The sequence below is a fragment of the Stomoxys calcitrans genome, chromosome 5 (genome assembly GCF_963082655.1).
Source record: "Stomoxys calcitrans chromosome 5, idStoCalc2.1, whole genome shotgun sequence".
Taxonomy (NCBI): Eukaryota; Metazoa; Arthropoda; class Insecta; order Diptera; family Muscidae; genus Stomoxys; species Stomoxys calcitrans.
In genome coordinates this window covers 77,235,283-77,252,118 of record NC_081556.1, presented here as the reverse complement: position 1 = coordinate 77,252,118, position 16,836 = coordinate 77,235,283, and positions in this window count along the sequence as shown.

Below are 16,836 nucleotides of genomic sequence, written 5' to 3'. Positions count from 1 at the left end.
GACTCTCAACAACCGTGCCAAGTATGGTCTGAGTCAGTTGTATACTTGATATAGCCACCATATAAACAGATCTCCCGATAAGACTTCTTGAGACCCTAGAGGGCGCAATTCTTATCCGATTTGCCTGAAATTTTGCAAGTTATGTTTTGGTATCACTTCCAACAACTCTGCCAAGAATAGTTCAAATCAGTCTATAACCTGATATAGCAGCCATATAAGCCATTCTTATTCGATATGCCGGAAATTTTGCATGAAGTCTTTTATTTTGACTTCCAACAACTGTGTCATGTACGGTCTGAGTCAGTCCATATCCTCAAATAGCCGCCATAAAAACCGATCTCCCGATTAGACTACTTGGGCCAATGTGGTTGAAATTTGCATATGTCGTTTTGGTATCATTTCCAAAGACTGTTTCAAATATGGTCTATAACCTGATATAGCTGCCATATAAACCGATATCCCAGTTTGATTTTTGAGCCTCTGGAGGGCGCAATTATTACTTGATTTGCCTGAAATTTTGCACTTGGTGTTTTTCTATGACTACTGTTTTTCTATTTGAAAAAGTCGTTTAAAAAAATTGTTTTTTGTTAAAATAAAAATTATTAAATCCTTGCTCTCTATTTATTTTTAAACATCTTCAAATAAGTTTAGTTCAAAATCGCTTTAACTGCCATTAATTTTTTTATAGTCAGTGTATATTTTAAAGATCTTGTTGCAAAGCCAAATTTTCGTATAACCAACATACTCAAAGACCTTGTCAAAACGTTATTTTGAGAATTTCTCAAGATAAGATTAATATCAAAAGAAATAAAACGTAATTGTTGTGTTGTAATCAAGTGCCTGTCACAAATACCGTCACTTAATAAAAAGACACATTGATACATATTTGTATAATATATAACGCACTTTCACAAAATCCAAGATAGCAGCAGTCTTATAATGAAGATACATATATGTATATCTCTATAAGGAATTTTAAAGCAAAAACCGTTGGTAAACCAATTGCTCTAGCGAGGAAAATTCAAAGCAGCATAACTGCTATAACATTTTTTTCTCTTTTTCAAGGAGGTATCAAGGTACGTTTTTACATAAAACATCAAGGGGGAAGAAATCAAAAGTCCAGTCGCAATGGTTGTTGCTGTTGTAGCCATATTTTCATGTGGAGGTGGCGATCCTCGTCAAAAAACAGGGTGACCATTGGTTATTTAAAGGCGCCATTAACTCGCCTTGTCATATCGAGCATCAAGGGACTGAGTATTTGTGCCCGACCCCTCACTGAGACTCTCCGCTCGATAAGGCTGATTGTCCGCGTCTGTGGTTGCAGCTACTCCGTATGGAGCATTCCACTATCCGCAACCTGTGGACGCGCCCGGTAACTCGCAGCTAAGCTTCTCGTGACAATAAAGAATACCACACAGATCGGACCTAAATGTTCCGGCCGACGGTAAAATTGCCATAAGGGCAATAACAACCAGTACGGTAAGGTCACGAACAGTCTTGCAGTGTAAGAAGGAGATTAACGCCTTCTCTGAGAATGCAAAAATCCGCATAGTTTCGGTGCCGGGCCATAACCGAGTAAGGGGAAATGAAAGGGCTGACGATTTGGCGGTGAACGCAAGAGGACTGACGTCAATAAACTTGGTTAACCCGAAGCCTTTCGGGTCGACGCAATCCGAGATAAGGGAGTGGGCGACGAATGCGCATGCAACATTGTAGAACAGCGAACGGTCGGTAGGACGGCGAAAATCCTATGGGGGGATCCAGATCGTGAGAAGACGAGGCTATTACTGAAAGGAAGCAAGAAGGAGTTCAGTATAGCTATTGGTATCATAACGGGACACATAGGACTAGGAGCTCACTTATGTAAAATCGGTGCGGCAAGTGATAGCATGTGTAGGGCATGCGGGGAAGATGATAAGACGTTGGAGCATAACCTTTTCCATTGCCTGGCTTTCGCGTCTAACAGATACCGGCACTAAGGTGAAGGCACAATACCTGACATGAACCAACTTAGGGGAGTGGTATTGAAAACTATTAAGGTTTTTGTAAGTAGCACGGAATTCTTAACTTAAAATTTTCTTTTTAGAGGTTACTTTATAGTTTTTAGAGCGCACAACAAGCCGATTACTGGCTTAGGCGTATGTCCAAAGTGGCATGTGGCGGATTAAGATCTGCGCCCTCTTTTCAACCTAACCTAAACTAAACTCGTACATGAAACTACTTTTATTGATTTACAGCAATCAATATTATAACCGACCGATCATCTTAAAACTTTAAAGGAAAAAAGTGAACTTGGTCTCTACTATCTGCGAGTCAGCGTCACATTCAAATCCTATACATAAATAATTTTCGAAAACTTGAACTTAAGCGTATAACGGTTATGCGGCTTCGACAGCATATTCTTTGAAAGCTTTAAATTGGACATATGGACGTATTTTCTTAGTTGTCGATTACGATTTTTTTCTAAATTCGTCGGCTCAAATGAATATTTAATAACATTAAGGCATGCAGTAGAGAAGTAGAGCATTAACCATCATGAAACATCTGCCATCTTGAATTAAAAAAAACTCTATACATTTAAATCACCCATATAAAAACGTCTACAGAAAGATTATAATTTCCACCGAGTTCATAGATAAGGCATATTCAGACGCATAAGAAATGGATGAAAACAAAACATTTTAAATTCTTTTCCAACTCGGCGAAATTTGCTATCTTGTTTTTGATACACAAAACAACCATTGCCCACATAAACAATATTAATAACTGAATGACGCACATAATAAATTAAACAATTCTCATATACATATATGCACACATACATACATATACGCATATAAAAGCTTGAGAGTTATTAATTCACGTGCTGGTGAAAATTGCGAAATTCAAAATAGTAAATTTCTAAAAAAGTAATGAGTCATTAAGAGCAAAATTTTACAATACTTTAGAGGTAATAGATAACGCGTACGAAAAGAAAACACTTCAAGCAACCACTTACAATAAACTGTCCATATGCAAAGTTGTAAAGGATGACGAAACAATGAAACCAATAATGAAAGCAATTTATCACGTGATTATTAAACAATAACACACAACTCATTTATTCTCTCGGTGCTAGCCCAAAAAAAAAATGGAATTGAAATAATACCAAAATGTGTAAATTAATAAGAATCAATTGGACTTAATTGTGGTCATTTAAAAATGAACAACAAAACAACACAACAAATAAAAATTCTGGATATTTCTTCATGTGTTCGTTAGCCCCATCAAATATTAAATAATTTGCCATATTAGTTTTGATTGATTGTAGTAAATTGTTGCATCAACAACAAGCAATAAACAAAGAATCCAAGGCAAGAAGATAGGCATCAGATTGCCTTCAACTTTTTGAATAAATATACAATGAAATGGACTAGGATAGCTGTCTCAATGAGAAAAAAGGCACATAAAACTTTTAAATTTGATAAAAAAAAATCCGGTGAAAAATGTACTATTTATGAATATATGTATATATTATGATACGCTCTGGAACATGACGCACTGTTTTAAATGTCAGTGAAATTGGGTAATGAATGGGCCTTATAAGTTTCAAGACCGTTAACCGGGAGATCGGTCTATATAGCAGCTGTGTTCAAAATGGTCTGATCTGCACCATATTCGGGAAGGAATGTGAAGAGTTCTAATACAATTCATTGTACCAAATTCCAGCAAATCAGGTAATAAATATGTCGTTTGTGAGTAACCAACCCTCAATCGGGGGCTATACCCAAATATGGTCCGGCCTAAACCATACTCAGTACGGAAATCGAGGGTTGTTGTTGTAACCACATTTTCATGTGGAGGTTGTGATCCTCGTCAAGCTCCTGTAGGTGAGCAAGCTCGTTCCGGTCCAAAGGACAAATCGCCGCGGGAACATGGTGGCCATTGGTTATTTAAAGGCGCCAATAACTTGCTTTGTCATATCGAGCATCACAGACACTCAGTATTTGTGCAAGAGCCGGTGCCGCCGGGCCTCTCACTGAGACTCTCCACTCGATACCGCTGATTGTCCGCAACTGCCGTTGCATTATTCCGTATGGAGCATTCCACTATACGTAACCTGTGGATGCGCCCGGTAGCTCGCAGCTAAGCTTCTCGTGACAGCAATGAACCCCACACAGATTGGACCTCAATGTTCAAGACCATGTGGTGCTCACAGCTATCCCGTGCAGGGGACATCGAGGGTTCTAACACAACTGTGCTAGGGAAACTAGGTCTGCAAATAAGACTTTTATGGGCCGAAGGACTTTCATCGGTGGATAGGCAAGATAGGTCAGCTATTTCAAAATTAAGACAAACTTTAAAACGAGGATCGATCTATATGGTGGCTATATCGAACTTGGCATCCTTTACCATATTGCTAAGAAATTGGTTTGCAATTGCAGGAACCATTGATAATTTTTCAATCTTATTAGGCATCAGTAGAGATGGGTTTCTACCGGGTAAATACCCAAATCTTGGGTATTTATGGAGTAAATTCCCAATAAATACCTTTTTTGGGTATTTATATTGATTTTTCATCAAAATCGGATGAAAAATGCTCCTTTGATGAAACCAATACTTCTCGGGAGATATCGGGAGATCGGTTTATATGGCAGCTATATCCCAATATATGGTCCGATCTGAACAATATTCAACAAAAGGGTTAAGAGGGGGACCCAAACTCACTGTGCCAAATTTTATCGAAATAGGATGAAAATTGCTCCTTTTATTGGTTCTTTACACTATATAGGGAGATTGCCCTATATGGCAGCTATATCCAAATATGATCTGATCTGAACCACATTTGACAGTAATGGGTAGGGGTCTACCAGAACACACTGTGCCAAATTTCATCGAATTCGGGTAATAAATGAATCTTTTATGGCCTCAATACCCTATATCGGGAAATCGGGCGGTCGGTCTATAGGGCAGCTATATACAAATATAGTCCGATTTGAACCACACTTCACAGAAATGGATAGGAGTCTACCAGAACACACTGTGCCAAATTTCATCAAAATCGGATGAAAAATTACTAACTTATTGTTTCAAGACTTTGAGTCTGGAGATCGGTCTATGTAGCGGCTATATATCTAGAATCCGATTTTATGAGATCAGAAGATCATGTTTATACCCAAAAAATACGAAATCCCAAGATGTCTGCAAAATTATTAATATTCAGCTTTTGGGAATAAATGGGTAAATACCCGGATATTTACCCAATTTACCGGATAAATACCTTTTGCGTATCTACCCATCACCTATCTCTAGGCATCAGTTATTTATTCCCCTTTTGTTTGAACTTCACGTTGTCCTCAAGGGAACACCATGTTTTGTAGTGGTAAATACATAGTATTCTGGATATATATGTTCTTCTCGGGCTCATAGTTTGGAAATTTCCGGCAAGTATATTCGTTATATTAAACCAAATAACTTTCATTCATATACTGCATTTGTAATATTGGAGAAAATTGATTTGGTGGGCTTGTAAGACAGCCCTAGATCTTTGAATCCAAATCAGATGGGCGGATAGATTTCCACTCAACTCCCAGTGTGGTAGAAGCGACACCCGCGTAGTTTACAATTTAGTATTAATTTATTTAATCAGTCCGAACGCAAGTGGGTGAATGTTGATAGAGTTTCATACTCAACTTAATATATCTTTTGTTTAAGACTTATACTGTGATTATGGACCGGTTGGGTAGTATGTAGCCTCCAAATAATTGGCCTCAAATAAGTACTCTACACCTAAATAGGTTTTTGCGGCCCCCAGACACTTATCGCCATAAATGCATTGTTTTAGTATAGAAACCAGAAATCTCACTCCCAAGAATGTCCGAACTATTTTCCTCCAAAACATGACCTTATATGACCGGAATAAAATTTATTAAATATTTACCAACTAAATTTATTCAGTCTTAGTCCTACTGAAGAGTTTGGAAATCGCAATCTAGGAAAGCAGTCAAATGCTATTACAAAGCAGAAATTCATTTTCTGCTTAAGTTTAAAAAAAGGGTTTTGTCTCTCTATTTGTAATAGAAACCCATCAACCTACGGTCTGCAGCCGTACAATATCCGATTGTTGGGTAGTTTATTTATAGTAGTTAGGTTAGGTTGAAAAGAGGAAGCGGATATTAATCCGCCCTATGCCACTATGGACATACACCTAAGCCAGTAATCGGCTTGTTGTGCGTTCTAAAAGCAAAAAAGTAACTTCGAAAAAGAAAATTTTAAGTAAGGAATTCTATGCTACTTACAAAATACTTAATTGTTTTCAATACTACTCCCCTAAATTGGTTCATGTCTGGTATTCTGTCCCCGCCTAAGTACCGGTGTCTTTTAGCCCCGAAAGCCGGGCAATACCATAGGAAATGCTCCAACCTCTCATCAACTTCCCCACATGCCCTACACATGCTATCACATTTATAGTAAATAAAAAGCATTGTAAATTTAATTTGCCGCCAATGATATTTCGTATGTTGTTTGTGTTATATTATCGTAGGTCCTCATTTGCTTCCTTTTATTTTATCCGATTCGGACCATAAATGGAAGCTGAACATTGTAGAAGTCATTGTGTAATATTTCAGTTCATTCGGTTAAGAATTGCGCCTTGTAGGGGCTCAAGAAGCAAAATCGGGAGTTAGGTTTATATGGGAGCTGTATCATGCTATTAATCGATTCACATCATATTAGAATTGTATGTTGAAGGCCATGAGATGAGAGAAGAATCGCGTCCTCTAGCAGCTTAAGAAGTCAAAACCCAAGATCGGTTTATATGGCAGCTATATCAAAACATGGAGCGATTTGCCCCATTTACAACCCCAACTGACCTACAATATTAAAAAGTATTTGTGCAAAATTTCAAGCGGCTAGCTTTACTCCTTCGAAAGTTAGCGTGCGTTCGACAGACAGCCGGACGGACGGACATGGATAGATCGACTTAAAATGAAATGACGACCAAGAATATATATACTTTATGGGGTCTCAAACGCATATTTCGAGGTGTTACAAACAGAATGACGAAATTAGTATAACCCATCCTATGGTGGAGGGTATAAAAATGAAATCAGATGAAACGAAAAGAAGGGTATAGACATTAAAACATCAATCGTGGAAGGAATGAAGCTGCTCATGTAAGGAAAAGCCAAAATATTTACCAATGCATAATTTTATAACTGCATCATAGGCTACTAATGGTACAGACTCCTCTGAAAGAAGTCGAAAAAGGTGAAATTATAATTTAATTATATGCAAGTGCGCAAATAAAATTGATGATATGAAACAGTAAACATTTATAAATTATTTAATTAACATCACAGTTTAAAAGAATATACTGTTATATTTGTCTATGCCTGTACCTAGATTAGATATAATAAACATATTTAAACTAGTGTACCCATATATCTACGTAAATTCCGAATGGTGGGACTAATAATAAAACAATCTTCTTGAGATAACAAACACAACGTTGTTAAGTAGGCGCCTTATCAGAAACAACAGCCACAAATGGAGCGATTAAACATTTTTAACACAATTCAAAAAAGTAAATTATTTCCGATTAGCGAATGTATGTTCGTACGTATGTCAAGCTAAATATTTGTTTTGTAAAATTGATTATTCGATCAACACACACGAAACGCAAATTCATTGTTCAAAGAAGAAACAATTAAAGATAAGATAAAATTGGGTTAACCTAAAGATATAAAACAAAATTGTCGTCTGTTTTCTATACCTGTTTCACAAGGGCTAAGTTTATATCGCATCTAACATACTTCCACGTTCACGCGCCTAATTGCTTTTGCCCCGTGTTCAGAACACTCCACTGTCAACACACGTATATATGTATCAAATTACTTAGGGTTAGAAGACATTAGTTAAACAGACGTTTGTAAATGTAAATTTGTTTGTTTGTCTGCGACTTAGTTTTATTGCTCATAGCACTTTTTTTAGATGCTTGTTTTTATGGAAATTTCCATCACTCCTCTCTACTTTCCTTAAAAGTGATGCAGACGCTTTGAGGATTTGAGGGTGAAGAATAAAAATAAACAAACCACTGTGTATTCAAGTATTTATAGCACTTGGTCATGTGATTCCAAGTAAAATATACGAGTGAGCATGCACTAATATAGGGGGACCTTCAACGTTGGTATATAAACTACGGCTTATTTGAGCGTTGACATTTTATTGGTATTCCGGTCTTTTATATAATAATTTCAAAACGAAATTTTTTTGCTTGTTCATTCATTGCCTTAAAGCATTTGCAAATTATTGAGCGTTTTCGTTCCAATCAGAGTTATCTTTAACCAATTTAACTCAATCCCATGGCACCCGGTTGTACGTATCGAATTGACCCGTTGAGATTCTTCAATGGCAAGGGCTGCCGCCCCAGTGCCCGACACACTGCTACAACAATAACAACCAATTTAACTAATATGTTTCGATTAAACAAATCTTAAAAGCTTTCTATGAACGATTCAATTGTAATGGTGAAAAATCCCACTAAATCTCAGTCTACAAATCGAAAATTAAACTTTGCCAGAGAACATATAAAATATTTCTATCAAACTCTTACTCTATCAAACCATGCAGCCGCCATTCGTTATTTTTCGTTTCTTATCACTTAATTAGAGTCACATTCAAGTTCTAGAAGGATGCCATTTATACAATTACGACTGCATTATGATATTTACTCTGCAAGCAGCAGATAACAGAGGTTCCAGATAAAGAGACCATTGTTTTGTCTTTTGTTTGGAGATTGCAGAGAAGATTAGAGCCGGTAAATAGGAACAAATCAACATGTCACCCCTACCCAGACTACTTGAACTGTTTAAATGTAACAACTGTAGTACGATGATGCCTGCTCAAAGCTTAGTACATACATATATATTTAGTAACTTGACTAATTGCATTACTGTCGTATGTATATCGTACACATACACCTACAGGATGCAAGTATACGAAAGCGTACAAACGTACAGTTTCAAGAGATAAAGAACAAAAGTAGATTTTAAAACAATTGTTAACCGAGAGGAATAATAATGTTAATACTATCATTATATAAATATAATATAAATTTAAAAGATAAGCATTAATAATGAGTTTGATATTTATATGTGTAAATATTAAAACAAATTTCTAGAATCCCTTTACTTAAAAACCACTAATATTTGTCTCGTCTTAAAACAAATAGAACACCACATTTAAAATATTCAATAAGAATGATCAGCTGATTAAGATTATTTTGCTTGAACATGCTTTTGAGGCGCACATCTTATTGAAACCATAAACGGGAAATCTTCTCCTAACAACATTTCTCGCGTTTTAGTTTAAGTTATTAAAATCTTTGGTATTCAATACCATCATTTTCCAAACTTACACTACATACATGTTCGTCGTTGTGTTATTTGTGCACAATGTACAGATCGCCTTTTTGATCGAACTACCTTGAAACTCATTACTGTGTGATATAGTTTTATTGGCCTTGTTGGCTTTTACATTACAAAAAGAAATGAAATAAAATTACAAATGCAGAAATAAATACAAAATAAATAAATTTGACACTTAAGTGAGTCAAAGAGGATTGCAATAATAAATTTTTGAGTTCTCAAAATATGACAAGCTAAAAGGTGTCGGTCTGCTGAAAAAATTAAAAAAAAATCAAATTTACAGCAAAAAGAAAAAAAATAATAAAATAAAGAAAGACATACATATTGGATGCTAAGACTGCCGAACCCCTATATACCTACATTATACCACAATTTCCTTCACGGGAAAGCAAATAATTCATATTTAGAAAATGCAAATAACGCAAACTGCATGCCATTGGGAGCTGAATTCTGCTTGTGGCATGTACTTAAACAATTCTCATTTGTCTATATTCACAAGCGCCACCAACCAGTCTATGTGCAAAGTTCAAATTCTTTATCTATATATAATTTATCAATGGAAAGTTTTAATTGGACTGCCACCATAGACATTGAAAATGTATAACAGGGTTTTATTTATATACGATCTTCATACATTCGTACCATTTCTAATCTTTTTATATTGTGATAAGTTTCATTTAGACCGATCACCCGATTTAAGTTCTTGAGTTTAAGTGATGGTTGCTCTGTTCGTCTTTTCGCCTGAACAACTGCCAAACTCCTCGTAAAAAATATATAAATAAAAAAATATATAAATAAAAAATATATAAATAAAAAATATATAAATAAAAAAATTTATGTATAAAAAATATAAATAAAAAAATATATATAAAAAAAAAACAAATAAAATAATATATAAATAAAAACATGTAAATTAATAAAATCCCGGCATGTGATAGCTGTTAGCACCACACAGTCTGGTATTTTGAGGTCCAACCTGTGTGTACCACAGGTTGCGGATACGGAGTGGCAGTAGCGGACAATCCGCGGTATCCACCGGGGAGTCAGTGAAATGTAGGGCGGTACCGGCTCTGGCATAAATACTGAGTTCCTACGATCCTCGATATGACAAGGCGAGTTTTTGGCGCCAATGGCCACCATATTCTTGCGGCGATCGGTCTCTTGGTCCAGAACGAGTGAAAAGCAATTAATCCTAATGTAATATAAAGCCACGATTGGATTGGTACAAACATTTTCTTGTAATTACCTTGTAAAAAATGTACCGATCTCTCGATTAGAAAAATATTCCTGGTGGTGGGTATTTAGAGTACGGCAACAGCGAACTTATTAAGTTTTCTCTAGTTCTCCCCTATTTTTTAAGCTAAGCCCCAAAAAAACTCAATGATAACATAATGCTTTTATAAACATTTCTTCATAAGTAATGTCCTTCTCTATGAAACCAGCAAGATTTTTTGCATCAAAATTTTGCTTCTAAAGTAATCGGAAAAATCGAACATAGTACCAGCATTTGCCAGTTCTTCTGCAGAGATAGATAGAAATCTGGTAACTGTTACAAATAGTATGCTTGGAATATAGAAAGAATATTTTCCCAGCTGCTAGTGTTCGACGATGGCGGCGAACAGGATAACGCGGAACCTCTAGTCAGAATGAAGTCCAAGTAGAAGTGACCCACCTGAAATACAACAAGGCAGCAGACCGGAGGCGACACGCTAGAATAACGCATATTTTCGAGCGTACTATGTGAAAGACTAAAACCTAAAGTCAATGAGATAATTGGGCGGCTTTAAACCTGATAAATCCAACATAGACCATATATTCAGGACAGGTCAATTATTAGTACCTCTTTGCTGACTACAAAACAGCTTTCGGCAGCCCTATGCGCTCAAAGGTATTTCAAGCCATGTCTGAGATTGGTATTCCTGCAAAATTAATAAGACCTACAGAATAAAGTTTGCTGCTACATGCTGCGAGGTTTCAGACAAAGCGAAATCTTATCATGTGATCTTTTTAATATATCGCTGGAGAAGATAATGCGAGATGCAGTGGTGAATAGATATGGCACACTACTCACAAGGGAACACATGCTAGTCGCCTATGCCGACGACCTCGATATCATCGGTCTGTCACCGAAAGAAGGTACTGCAGTCTTTGAAAGAATCGAATGAGAAGCAGTGAAAGTGGGTCAGACAGTAAACGGAGCATAAGACAAAATGGATGGTATCAACTCCCACGTTTTGTAAACATGAGCCGATAAAGAAAATGGAGTAATTTGGGAGCCACAAATTTGAGATAGGTGTTGCAAACGGAGTGTAGAGTAAAAAATTAAAGCCCTTAAAGAGCCTACTACAGGCACACTTACCCTTTTAACTTAGAACCGATTTTCTCCAACTTCAATAGGCTTTGTGTTTAGGCCCAAGAAAATGCTTGCTAAAAATTCCGACCGTTACTTTTAAACAAATTAACATGGGCAGACAGACGGACAAAGCTAAATCGAATCAGAAAGTGATTCTGAGTCGACCGTTTTAATTACCAATGGGTCTTCCTTCTGGGTGTTACAAACAAATTCACTAAATTATAATAACCTGTAACACTGTTGTGGCTCCTGGCTCTGAGTGATTGTCTTCCATTCGCCTGGCCTTCATTTTAGACATCAACAAACGGACTATTAAGTAAGTTCGCGCATGGTAGATACTAAGAGAATTGAATCAAAACAAAGTTTCCTTGAAAATTTTGTGATGTAAGATTTAAAGGTTTCGTAGAGCCGATCATAATCAGAGGCACAAAAAAATGAAGACATAGCATAGCAAAAATCCTATATTCGTTTTCCGATTTTATTAACCACAGAGGCCCGAAAACTAGTAACACAAGTTTCTTTAACGAGTAACCGACATAGTTTAAAAAGTATAGTCAATTCATAGAAAAATACCACCTCCAAAATTTCGGGCAAATCGAGTAATAATTGCGCCCTCCAAAGGGTCAGAAAGTCAAATTAGTAGATCGATTTAAACGGCAGCCATATTACGATATCAACCAATTTAGAACAGTTGTTGCAAGTCATATCAAGACGACGTATGCAATATTCCAACCAAATTGGATATGATTTGCGCCCCCAGAAGTTTAAGGAGTCAAATCGGGAGATTGATTTATATGGCGGCTATAATAGTTTATGGACAGATTAACACCATATTTGAGATGGAAGTTATGACTAGAAGATACGTGCAAAATTTCATCTAAATCGGATAAGAATTGCGCCCTCTAGAAGCTCAAGAAATCTAATCGGGAGATCAGTTTATATGGCAGTTATATCCGATTGTGAACCGACATGAACCATACTAAGCACAATTGCTGGAATTGATAGCAAAACACCACTTGCAGAATATCATCCAAATTGGATAAGAAAAGTGCCCTCTAGAAGCTCAAGAAGTCAAGATCCACGATCAGTTTATATGGCAGCCATATCGAAGCATAGACCGATTTAGGTAAATCGGGGTAGCCCAAAAAACAGACTTCATATTTGTGTTCCTGGGGTTATTTAAGTTATTAAGTCATGCCAAAAATTAAACTTTTTGCGAACTACCCCGTAAAATACAGTTCAACCCCATTTACAATCCCAACCGATCTACATTAATAAGTAGATTTCCAAAATTTCAAGCGCCTATATTTACTCCTTCGAAAGTTAGCAGCTTTTCACAGTCGGAGGGACGGACATGGCCAGATCGACTTAAAATGCCATGAAAATCAAGAATGAAGAGTATAAAACTAACATACATTTCTAATAGCACAATTTCCAATCAGAAGTTATAGCTTTCCAATATAACGAATCTCTACATAAAGAGCCCCACGGCCGCAGAAAAAATATCATATGTTCTTCATTATACAGACTAGCTGTCGTTAATCGCCAAAGCGCTACGTTACGTTACACTAATCACTGGACAGAATCGTGATAAAAAAGAACTAATTAAATATCAAAATGGCTGAAAAAGAAAACACATACGACGACATCAAAAGGCAACAAAAAAAAAGCGAAAAACGATAAGAACAAAAGAAAAACATTAATGGCACGATGGCGAATGAAAGTAAAGACAAAAATTAAATTTCAACATAAAACAAAAACAGACAAAATTGTTGCTTTTTTAGAATAGCAAGTTGTATGTTTGCATTTGGAAATTAATTTTCAATATCTTTACTTACACTATTCGCCTGCTTGAATGACTAGGCCAATTAAACCGTTATTGGAATATGTTACACGGAATCGTGTCCATGCGTCATAAGCTGAAATACAGGCCGAGTCACACACACGCAGAACAAACAAGGTTAATAAAATATATGTCGAACGATTACAAACTTAAATAAATTTTATTTGACTACTAAAGTGACTTGTGTTGTTTCATCGCAATGAAAATGGAAGACTCATTGCAATGTATACAACAAAAACCAACACACTACCAAAACTATCACCACCACCACGACTTCAAACTTATACAAATACATCTGGTAAATACAAAGCACTATGTATATCATCACATAGATATATGTATTCGTGTTTTTTTCATTTTTACACCATAAATGCATTTTTTACGCATTAGAGGAAAAACATTTTTTTATTTCTACATACTTATTTATACGTAAAATATTGCCATCACTCAAAAACGGGTATATCTCTAATAATTTTTTTCCCGTTTTATCTTACACCACCACTGCAAAATCAATCAATTTCCACTATATATATAACACTTTTAACAGTGAAAAACTGTTACTTACAGTTTATTATTCATTTGTGATGGCATTTTTATTCTTAATGGTTGGGAATTTATAACACAAAAATTAAAGAAAAGTTTTAACAAATTAGCAGGCTTGTAACTGTTTTTTGTTTGTCACTTTACTAGCAAGCTAGCGAATTTTTCAAGAATTGTGTAATATTCGTATTGTTTTTATGGAAAACTGACCGATATTCGTCAAATCCCACTCAATTTATAGAAATTCTTCGTTGAGTTTGTCTATACGATTGTATTGAAGAGATTTTGGAGAGTTAAATTCTCCAATGCACTGAACAGTAACTGCCTTGATATTCGTAGCATACACTAACGTGAATTATTGTAACGTAATAAAACGACGTAAAATGAACGCCGTCATCAGGGTATACTCAAAAGAATGGCTTATGGTTGAATTAATGGTGATTTCGATTGTGAAAAAAAGTGCAGCATTTTTTCGACATGTTGCACTGAGATCGAAATTTTGTGTTCGATTCTCCAAAAAAGTGTAACCCCACCACCGGGTAAATGTTCGTTTGTAATGGTGTTGCCCACTGAAAGTGAAAAAATGCTGCATTTTCTACACCGTGGCTAGGCTAGGATGGAGAATGCCGCACTTTAAATCAGCTGCTATCATCTCATGTGCATGCCACAGTTCAAGCAAATTTTGGTTGAAAAGAAGAAGAAGAAAACAATTTGTAGAATGTTTGGCAAAATATAAAAAAGAAATACATAAAAAAAGGAAAAAGTAATCGCGTTTTATTTAGCTAACGGCATATTAGATGCATTGCTACATTTTACAGCATTATTTGGTTGAAATTACAATATACGGGCATTTTAACATGTTCGATTGAAAATGTAAAAAGTGTAAAACTATGAGAGGGATAAGGCAGCATTCCCAAAATGTTGTCCCGTATAAGTGCAACATTAGTGTAACATTTTTTTCAGAATCGAAATCACCATAAGAAGATTGGCTCACTTGCCCAACAACAACGAAATCAACAAAACAACCCTGTGGTGATGGTGGCCCAAATTCATACCAGGCTGTCAAATTTCTGGACACTTCCTAATTGACATTCAAGTTTTTATTTGTTGTTGGGCAAGTGAGCTTCTTAATTCAACTATGGAAAGGCTGAATTATTGAAAGGTCTCATTATCGAGCCATGTTAAAAGACTTCGAAAAGGCTTGTCAGACCCAAAGCTGATGTGACATGTTAATAGACTTGTCAGACCCAAAGCTGATGTGACAAAATGTCAAAATCGTACTCAGCTGTTAGCTGAACACTACCTGAGTTGTATCCTATGAGATACATTGCAGCCATAGAGGCGCAATTTTCATCCGATTGGGCTAACATTTTGTACAATGATTTCTCTCCTGACTTTGTTAAAATTGGTTTTATTCTGCCTGTGAAATGATAGTGCTTCTATATAGTCGATCTCCTGATTTTTACTTCTCATTTTCATTTGAAATAAAGGTGATGGGAAATTTACGATAGTTTTTATAAGAAATATCGAATGTTGCTATTATCGATGGTTTGCCACCTCTGCATCTTTTAGTCTACACTGCTATTTTTCAGAGGACACACAAGATGAATCGGTACAGGTAAATCAGGATTGACTGAATAAGATTAAGGCAGCGATCAACTCACAAATTTTTTTTTTTTTGTAATTTTTGGCAGTACTTGGCGTTGAGTATGCCAACTTGTTCTATTTTTACATTAGTTCTTAGCTTACGTTTTCTCTTACTTGGTGACACTTTCAATAGGCAAATTTGACATCCTTAATGATGTTCATGGGGCCTATCCACTCTATGTTTTCGCAAGTGACCTAATCTTCTATTAGTGAATCCTACAGGTAAGTGCAGGATTCACTGAATAAGGTTAAGCCAAGCGATCAGCCGATATACTTTTTTTTAATATTTGGCAGTACTTGGCATTGAAGATATCAACTTGTTCTCTTTTTACTTTCATTCTTTGTTTACGTTTTCTCCTATATGATGACATTTTCAATCGTCAGATTTGACATCCTTAATGATGTTTATGGGGCCTATCCACTTTGTGTTTTTGCATGTGACCTAACCTTCTATTAGTGAATCCTGAGGTAAGTGCAGTTGCCCAAAAGCAAAAAATCGAGAGCACTATCTGTCAAAATCAGTGTTTTGTGCAACTTTGATTTTGAGTATGTTACTAGTTCGCGCCATTTTTCGTTGTATGTAATGTGTAATGGTTCTCAACTATAATGCACACACACAAGGCGGATTTAATAAGGTGGTCTTACGCGAGCAACTGTTAACAGCCGGTCAGGTATTAGGATGTCAGATTTTTGTTTGCATTCTCTTTGTTGCCACCTTCTTTCTCGCATTTTCTCTGCTCATGTCCACACATGTATACACACACTCACACAAATTTCTTTGTGTGTGTTGGCAAAACGTCGATCAGCTTGATGGAAAGATGGCGGATTGCACCATATGATTTGTGGTTGTGTACAAATAATCGTTTCGCTATGGCTGCAACCAAAAATTTCGCCAGACGTGCATACCCGGTTTTACACTTGACTCTTTGATTGGGTTTAAACTCTGACGCTGACTCTCGACTCATCGATTGAGCTTAGACTGCACGCCGCACGACTCAACGAGAACGTCGGCGTGCACCAATTCGGCTTCGTACACTGTTCACAGC